Below are 6,847 nucleotides of genomic sequence, written 5' to 3' on the forward strand. Positions count from 1 at the left end.
TTATTATATTTTGCACATAATTATTTTATCAATTACAGGTAAAAAGTATAAGGAAATAGTTTTTATGGGCAAATGCAGAGATGACAGAGTAAAGTCTGAGCATCCCTTTTATGCTTTAACATCATTCAATGCTTATATTTTAAAATAATAAGAAGAAAACAGTACCTCAGAATCCCAAGGTGATTCTCCATCTTCCGCTTCTCCTAATCCCAATGCTGACATCGTAACTATAAAATACAGTCACAGATACATTAATGAGAACATGTATTATTATGAATTTTAAACATATATACAAGCTTATCCCCACTCATGAATATTTCAATAAAATAAAAGTAATAGCAGTAAAGATTTTCAGAGGGTTGAATTATTTTCAGGAAGAAAAAGTTGGTAGTAGTCAGGATACTTAAAAAGAAAGACAGCAAAAGAAAAATATCTTAATGAAATGCATAACATATCTGGATCTACATACTTTCAGATTTCTTTATACTAGCATTTGAGCATAGGAAAAAATTCACAGATGTTTACTAACTTACCACTACTATTACTTTTGTATGCTCTATCAGCAGAAGTCAGATGGTCATTAACTGTTTGCTCTTGTGGAGCACTTTCAGTAATATTAATACCATTGTCCTTTTTTCCAGTTGCCGGCTGCACCTCTCCTTCCTATAAAAACAACACAAAACAAAAACCCAACTTCAGAAAACATCACATTAATTCACTTGTTCACTCACTCACTCACTCAGAAAGACAAATACATACCGTACCTGTCAAGTCATAGGCACTATCGTGAGAGAAGCTGGAAATATAAACGACAGAGACTGCCCTATATGCTAGTAGGGGTAGAGATGGACCAAAACAATTAAGAACAGAAGAGTATCATTTACTAGTTCTACAGGTGAAGTGAATAAAGCACAGTGAAGGCACAAAGGAGAAAAGAGTTGCATATGGGAAGCTCAGGAAATGCTGCAGATAGGGCTGCATATTGAAAGACAGACAAGGTGCTCAAGGAGCGTGCGAAGGACATTCTAGAAAAGGTAGAATGAGCGAAAGGATGAAGTATGAAATAACGCAGTAAGTGATGACAGCTCCAGAATGTGGCAAAACTGGAACACAATTTTGGGGAATGGGATAGAGAGAGAAAATTGGAAAATCAGGAGTGAACCAAAAAAGGCAAGTGTCATGCTAGAATATGAACTTTCTCCTTCATGTAATGGGGATCCACTAAATAAGCAGAGGAGTTACATCGTCAGAAATATATTGTAGAAAGGTCTGACAGCAATGTAAAGATGAACATAAAGGAACCAAAACCAGAAGAGTATTTCAAAACTATACATGAGAGAGTGAATTATGATAGTAAGATATGAAAAATGGTAAGCAGGGACAAAATACTGAATGTGGTGATTTTTTTGTTTTTTACTTTTTTTTTTTTAAGATTTTTTATTTATTTGCCAGAGACAGAGAAAGCACAAGCAGGAGGAGTGGCAGGCAGAGAGAGAAGCAGGCTTCCCGCTGAGCAAGGAGCCCAACTTGGGACTCAATCCCAGGACCCCCGGATCAAGACCTGAGCTGAAGGCAGCCCCTTAACCGAATGAGCCTCCCAGGCGTCCCTTTTTCTAATTTAAATTCAATTAATTAACATATAATGTAATACTGGTTTCAGAGGTAGAGACGTTGTGATTTTTTTTTTTTAAAGATTTACTTATTTTGAGAGAGAGAGTGTGTGTGCGTGCAGGGGGAGGGGCAGAGGGAGAGGAAGAGAGAGAATCCTCAAGCAGACTCCCTACTCAGTATGGAGCCTGTAACAGGGCTTGATACCAGGACCCTGAGATCATGACCTGAGCCAACATCAAGAGTCGGATGCTTAACCAAGTGAGCCACCCAGGTGCCCCTGGATGTAGTAATTTCAGGGAAGTCTGCAGTCCAGGATTTTTCCTGCTTCAGTGTTTCAGTGGCACAATATACTAGGATGGGGAAAACAAATGACAAAGCAGATTACCAAAAGTCAGGGTAGAGGAATGGGTCAGAAACAACATCTTCAATCTGGGACATACCAAATTTGAAGCACCCAGGAGACTTAAGGAGAAAGTTTTACACAAATACATTTGGAGTAGGAAAAAATGACAGGAAAAGCACATGATGTTAATAAAACATAAATATCTATAAAATATACTAAACTGATATAATTAAATAATGTAAACCTACACAGAACTCTGAAATTTTCAGAATAAAAATAAAAGCGGGGGGAAAACCATGGGATTCAATATTTCATTTATATACTTCAACATTAGTTTCAAGGATAGAAGATAGACTTTTATTAATAAAGGCAAGTTAGTGGGCACCTGGGTGGCTCAGCTGGTTAAGCATCTGACTCTTGATTTTGGCTCAGGTCATGATCTCAGATTTGTCAGATTGAGTCCCAAATCAGGCTCCATGCTCAGTGGGGAGTCTGCTTCTCTCTCTCTCTTTTCCTCTCCCTCTGACCCTCCCCCAGACTCTCTCTCTCTATCTCTCTCTGAAATAAATATTTAGAAAAAAAATATATATATAGGGAAGTATTAATTTCTGTAATGAATAGCATTTTTAAGATTAATAAAAAGATTTAATTGCAAAACACCAATTCAAGATTTTGTTTAAGAATACTTTTCTAAAAATTAATTTTAAAAGATTTAAAATGTAGAAGAGAAATACTTATGGGATTATAGAATTTTGAGGCATCTTAAAATCATAGTACTACTATGATGTACGAGAAAAATATAAAACCCTATTTTAAAATTCACATGATTTTCTTATTCCACTGTGAACAGCATACTAATAGCTCTAATTTCCTATCAATGAATATAGGATGGTAGTTAAAGACTGGGGAAAGAATCTAGTATTAAAAAATTAATAATCACGATCATCCAAGTTGACGGTTTTAAAGTCTCCAAATACATGTATGATCATCAAGCAGGACCCAATATTCACAGGAGGAAAGAAGAAAGGGACAAAAAAAAAATATCAAATCAGCAGTATTTCTGAATTTCAGATATGAAAGAATTCACATATTAAATTTAACAACTATGGGGGCGCCTGGCTGGCTCAGTCGGAAGAGTGTGTGCCTCTCGATCTCAGCGTTGTGAGTTCAAACCCCATGTCCGGTATAGAGATTACTTAAAATTTTTTAAATCTAAAACAAAAATTAACAACGATGAATACTAAAGTTTCCTGAGAATAATATAAAATGTATCTACTATTGGAGATATTTGAAAAAGTAAAAATCATCTTCCAGAAATAATTCTGTATACTCTGTTGGCAACCTTTCCTTCCTTATGATTCTACAATGACAAACAGTTCATATTAGAAAAAAAACTATAAATTGTGAGTTCATTCATTTGATGTGTGTCTGTGTATCTATTAAATGCAGATACAATTAAAAATAAATTATAAATCACAATCCAGAAACAAAATTTTCTATTTTTTCTTTAAGAGTGTTACAGCTTAAAATTTATTTCATTTATTGGATAAAGATTAAGAACCTCACTTACATAATCAGAAATTTCAGTTTTAATTAATGAAAAGACTAAATGTTTACTTATTTCCTCTCTTTAGTCTCAAAAAGATCTAAAACCTACCAAGATTCTACCACACAGGAAGTTAAATCAGAAACCACAAGAAAGGGCACCTTTCTTGTGCCCTTTGGTTGGTTAAGTGTCTGCCTTCAGTTCAGGTCATGATCCCAGGGTCCTGGGATTGAGTCCTGCATCAGGCTCCCTCCTCAGTGGGGAGTCTGCTTCTCCCTCTGCACCTCCCCCTGCTCGTGCACTCACACTCTCTCTCTCACACAAAAATAAATATATAAAATCTTAAAAGAAAGAAAGAAAGAAACCACAAGAAAGACAATGGCCAAAAATTCAAAATTCATAATAAATCTGATTAAGGCCTAAAACAGATTTCACTTTGCATTATCTATAAACACAGGTTTTGCTAAATTAAATATAAGATAGCACACTTTATTAAACTTAAATGGAAGGATAAAATTTTCTTCCAGTTCTTCATAAAAGTCAGCTGTAAGTCATTCAGAAGAGTCTAAGCATTTTTTTATTACTTGACTTTGTTTTCTTATTTTGTACTTAAAATAATTTATACCATATTTTGTAATATAGAGTATCTGCTCTCCCTTAGCCTCACTACTGCTGTTGTGTTTTATAATAATCTCTCTCAACTCTTCAATCTTTACATTCATCTTGCCCTTCTTAAATGAATTCTTCCCCCCACCCCCTCCCTCATCTTCACATCCATCTAGCTGTTCTTTCCAGTTGCTTTCTAATTCTTTCCTTCCATAATGGCATACCTAAGAATTGTTTACTCCCACCAACCTTTATAAATCTCAATCTGGTACTTACCTCTCTGTTGTTATTATATTATTTCCCCTTATGATCTTGAGGACTTCCATTTTTTCCCAAGATTCTTTTCATTATAAGGATCAAGAGGATGGTATGTGAAAAAAAAAATAGGGAAAAAAGCTAAAAACAGAAAAACTTACCTTTATAACACCATGGCCTGCTAACGACTTGACAGAAGGTTTTGAAAAAGCAGGACAAGAAAAGTCATTGGCTTTGAATGGTGGTTTGTAAAGAAGTCCAACTATATTTTCATCTTCATAATCAGAATTATCGTGCTCAGATAAAGTTCTACCTCCTAGTGTTATAAGGCCACATTTTGTTCCCACTTAGTAAAAAACAAAATAAAAAGAACATGAAAATATCTGTAATTTCGAATTACTGAATAATACAAGAATGGGCAAAAATCAGTGAATAACACGTCTTCAAATAGCTTACCATTCTTGAATTGCTCAGAAGCATTCATTAGCGCTCTCAAGTTTGGTTTGGGGACAGTCTAGAAAAAAATTAATAGTTTTAAGGATTACAAGTATCACATTTGATAAAATAATTATAATATTCCCCATTATCAAATGAGCACCACTACCCAGAGAACACAGGTTTTGGAATCATTCAAATGTAGATTCAAATCTCAGTTCTGCCATTTACTAAGCCTGTATTTTCTCCTGGGATGAGGATTATGAGAGATTTAATAGCTAGTCCCAAAATGGTATTTTCCTTACCCCTAACTGATTATTATATAAATTCTTCCTCAAAAAGTTAAAAATAAAGCTACCCTACAACCCAGCAATTGCACTACTAGGTATTTATCCAAAGGATACAAACATAGTGATCTGAAGGGGCACCTGTACCCCAACAATTTACTTTATAGTGAAAAAATTAAATTCTTTACTACAGTATTTATAAACAAATAACTGTAGAGTGAGAAAAGTCCGTGTTATTAGGGATATAGTATGAACGAAAGCCTGTTTTAGATATATTTATAATATATATGTAATGTATATATTTACTATATGTAACATATATATTTATAATATATAATTGAAAAAATTTAAGAGACTTCTGTTTATAATATATCCATAATCATACTTACATATACTGAAAAATATTTTTTCCACTTACCTTTACCTTATCAGTACCTGAAAGCTATAAATTATTACTACAGAGAAAAAAATAGAAAAAGAAATGTTTCTAACACATCAACTTTCCACTTGGAGAAAGAATTGGTAATGAGAATTCTAAGGAGAAATGTACACCTTGAAAGGATATATCTAATGAAACACAGATGGGGTTAAAAGAAAATAGTTGAGGAATTTTTAGCTAAAATTCTGAGCTCATGGGGCGCCTCGGTGGCTCAGTCGGTTAAGCATCTGCCTTTGGCTCGGGTCATGATCCCATAGTCCTGGGATCAAGTCCCGCATCGTGCTCCTGGCTCTGCGGGGAGCCTGCTTCTCACTCTGACTCTCTCCCCTCTCATGCTGTTTCTCTCTCTCTCTCTCAAATAAATAAATAAATAAAATCTTTAAAAAAAAAAGAAAAAAGAAAATTCTGAGCTCACAATTAGAGGATACTAAAAAATATACTGTAACCTTTTTTCTTATTTATTTATTTCCTCAACATAATTCATTTGCACTTATAAATCTTAAACATAAAAAGGGAATATAGGGCGCCTGGGTGGCTCAGTTGGTTAAGCGACTGTCTTTGGCTCAGGTCATGATCCTGGAGTCCTGGGATCGAGTCCCGCATCGGGCTCTTTGCTCTGCGGGGGGGTCTGCTTCTCCCTCTGACCCTCCCCCCTCTCATGTGCTCTCTCTCTCTCATTCTCTCTCTATCAAATAAATCAATCCTTAAAAAAAAGGAATATAAATTTGAGCCATATTTTTAAAAATTCATATATTTAATTATGCACATTACTTATAACATTCCATTATACAGAATTCCATCTGTCTGCTCGTTTATTCACATTCAAAAAATATTAAATTGCTTCTTCCAAGCAAGACTTTATTCTAGGTGTTCCAGGAGATGCACAATTACATTTCCTAACATCCAGTAGCTTATAATGATGCAGGGGCTTTAAAATGAATATTTAAATAAGAATGAAATTTTAAATTGTAGAATCTGATACAAAGATTGAGTAGATATTTTTAAAAACTATAATATAAAAGATTTCTGAAATTGGACATTTTACCATATGGGTACGAAGAGCCTCTGCTCCTAGAGCTGATTATTATTTTAGGCAAAACATGTATTCTTCACTTAGATAAAGTTTTAACTAAACTCCTAATGGAATTATTTTGAAAACACAGTGGAATACCTTTGCAATATAAATTTTGAGAAACAATTTAAATTTCTGAATTTCCACAATTTCTAATATTATTTTAGTCTAAATGTACAACAAAGGATAGAAATAGAGAAAAAAGTCTTTTGTAAAACTATATGTTACCAAGGGAAAAAATGTCCGCAATAAT

The 6,847-nt window shown here is 34.2% G+C and overlaps 1 long non-coding RNA gene across 1 annotated transcript; it reads right to left on the reverse strand.

The window, feature by feature from the left end:
• Positions 1 to 539: 539 nt before the first annotated feature.
• On the reverse strand, positions 540 to 4,827 carry LOC123323867. Its single transcript, XR_006539559.1, has 3 exons — positions 4,818 to 4,827; positions 4,523 to 4,707; positions 540 to 663 (listed from the first exon to the last, which is right to left on the reverse strand). It is a non-coding gene; the product is annotated as an uncharacterized LOC123323867 (long non-coding RNA).
• Positions 4,828 to 6,847: the final 2,020 nt, after the last annotated feature.

This window comes from Neomonachus schauinslandi, unplaced genomic scaffold, assembly GCF_002201575.2.
Source record: "Neomonachus schauinslandi unplaced genomic scaffold, ASM220157v2 HiC_scaffold_1642, whole genome shotgun sequence".
Taxonomy (NCBI): Eukaryota; Metazoa; Chordata; class Mammalia; order Carnivora; family Phocidae; genus Neomonachus; species Neomonachus schauinslandi.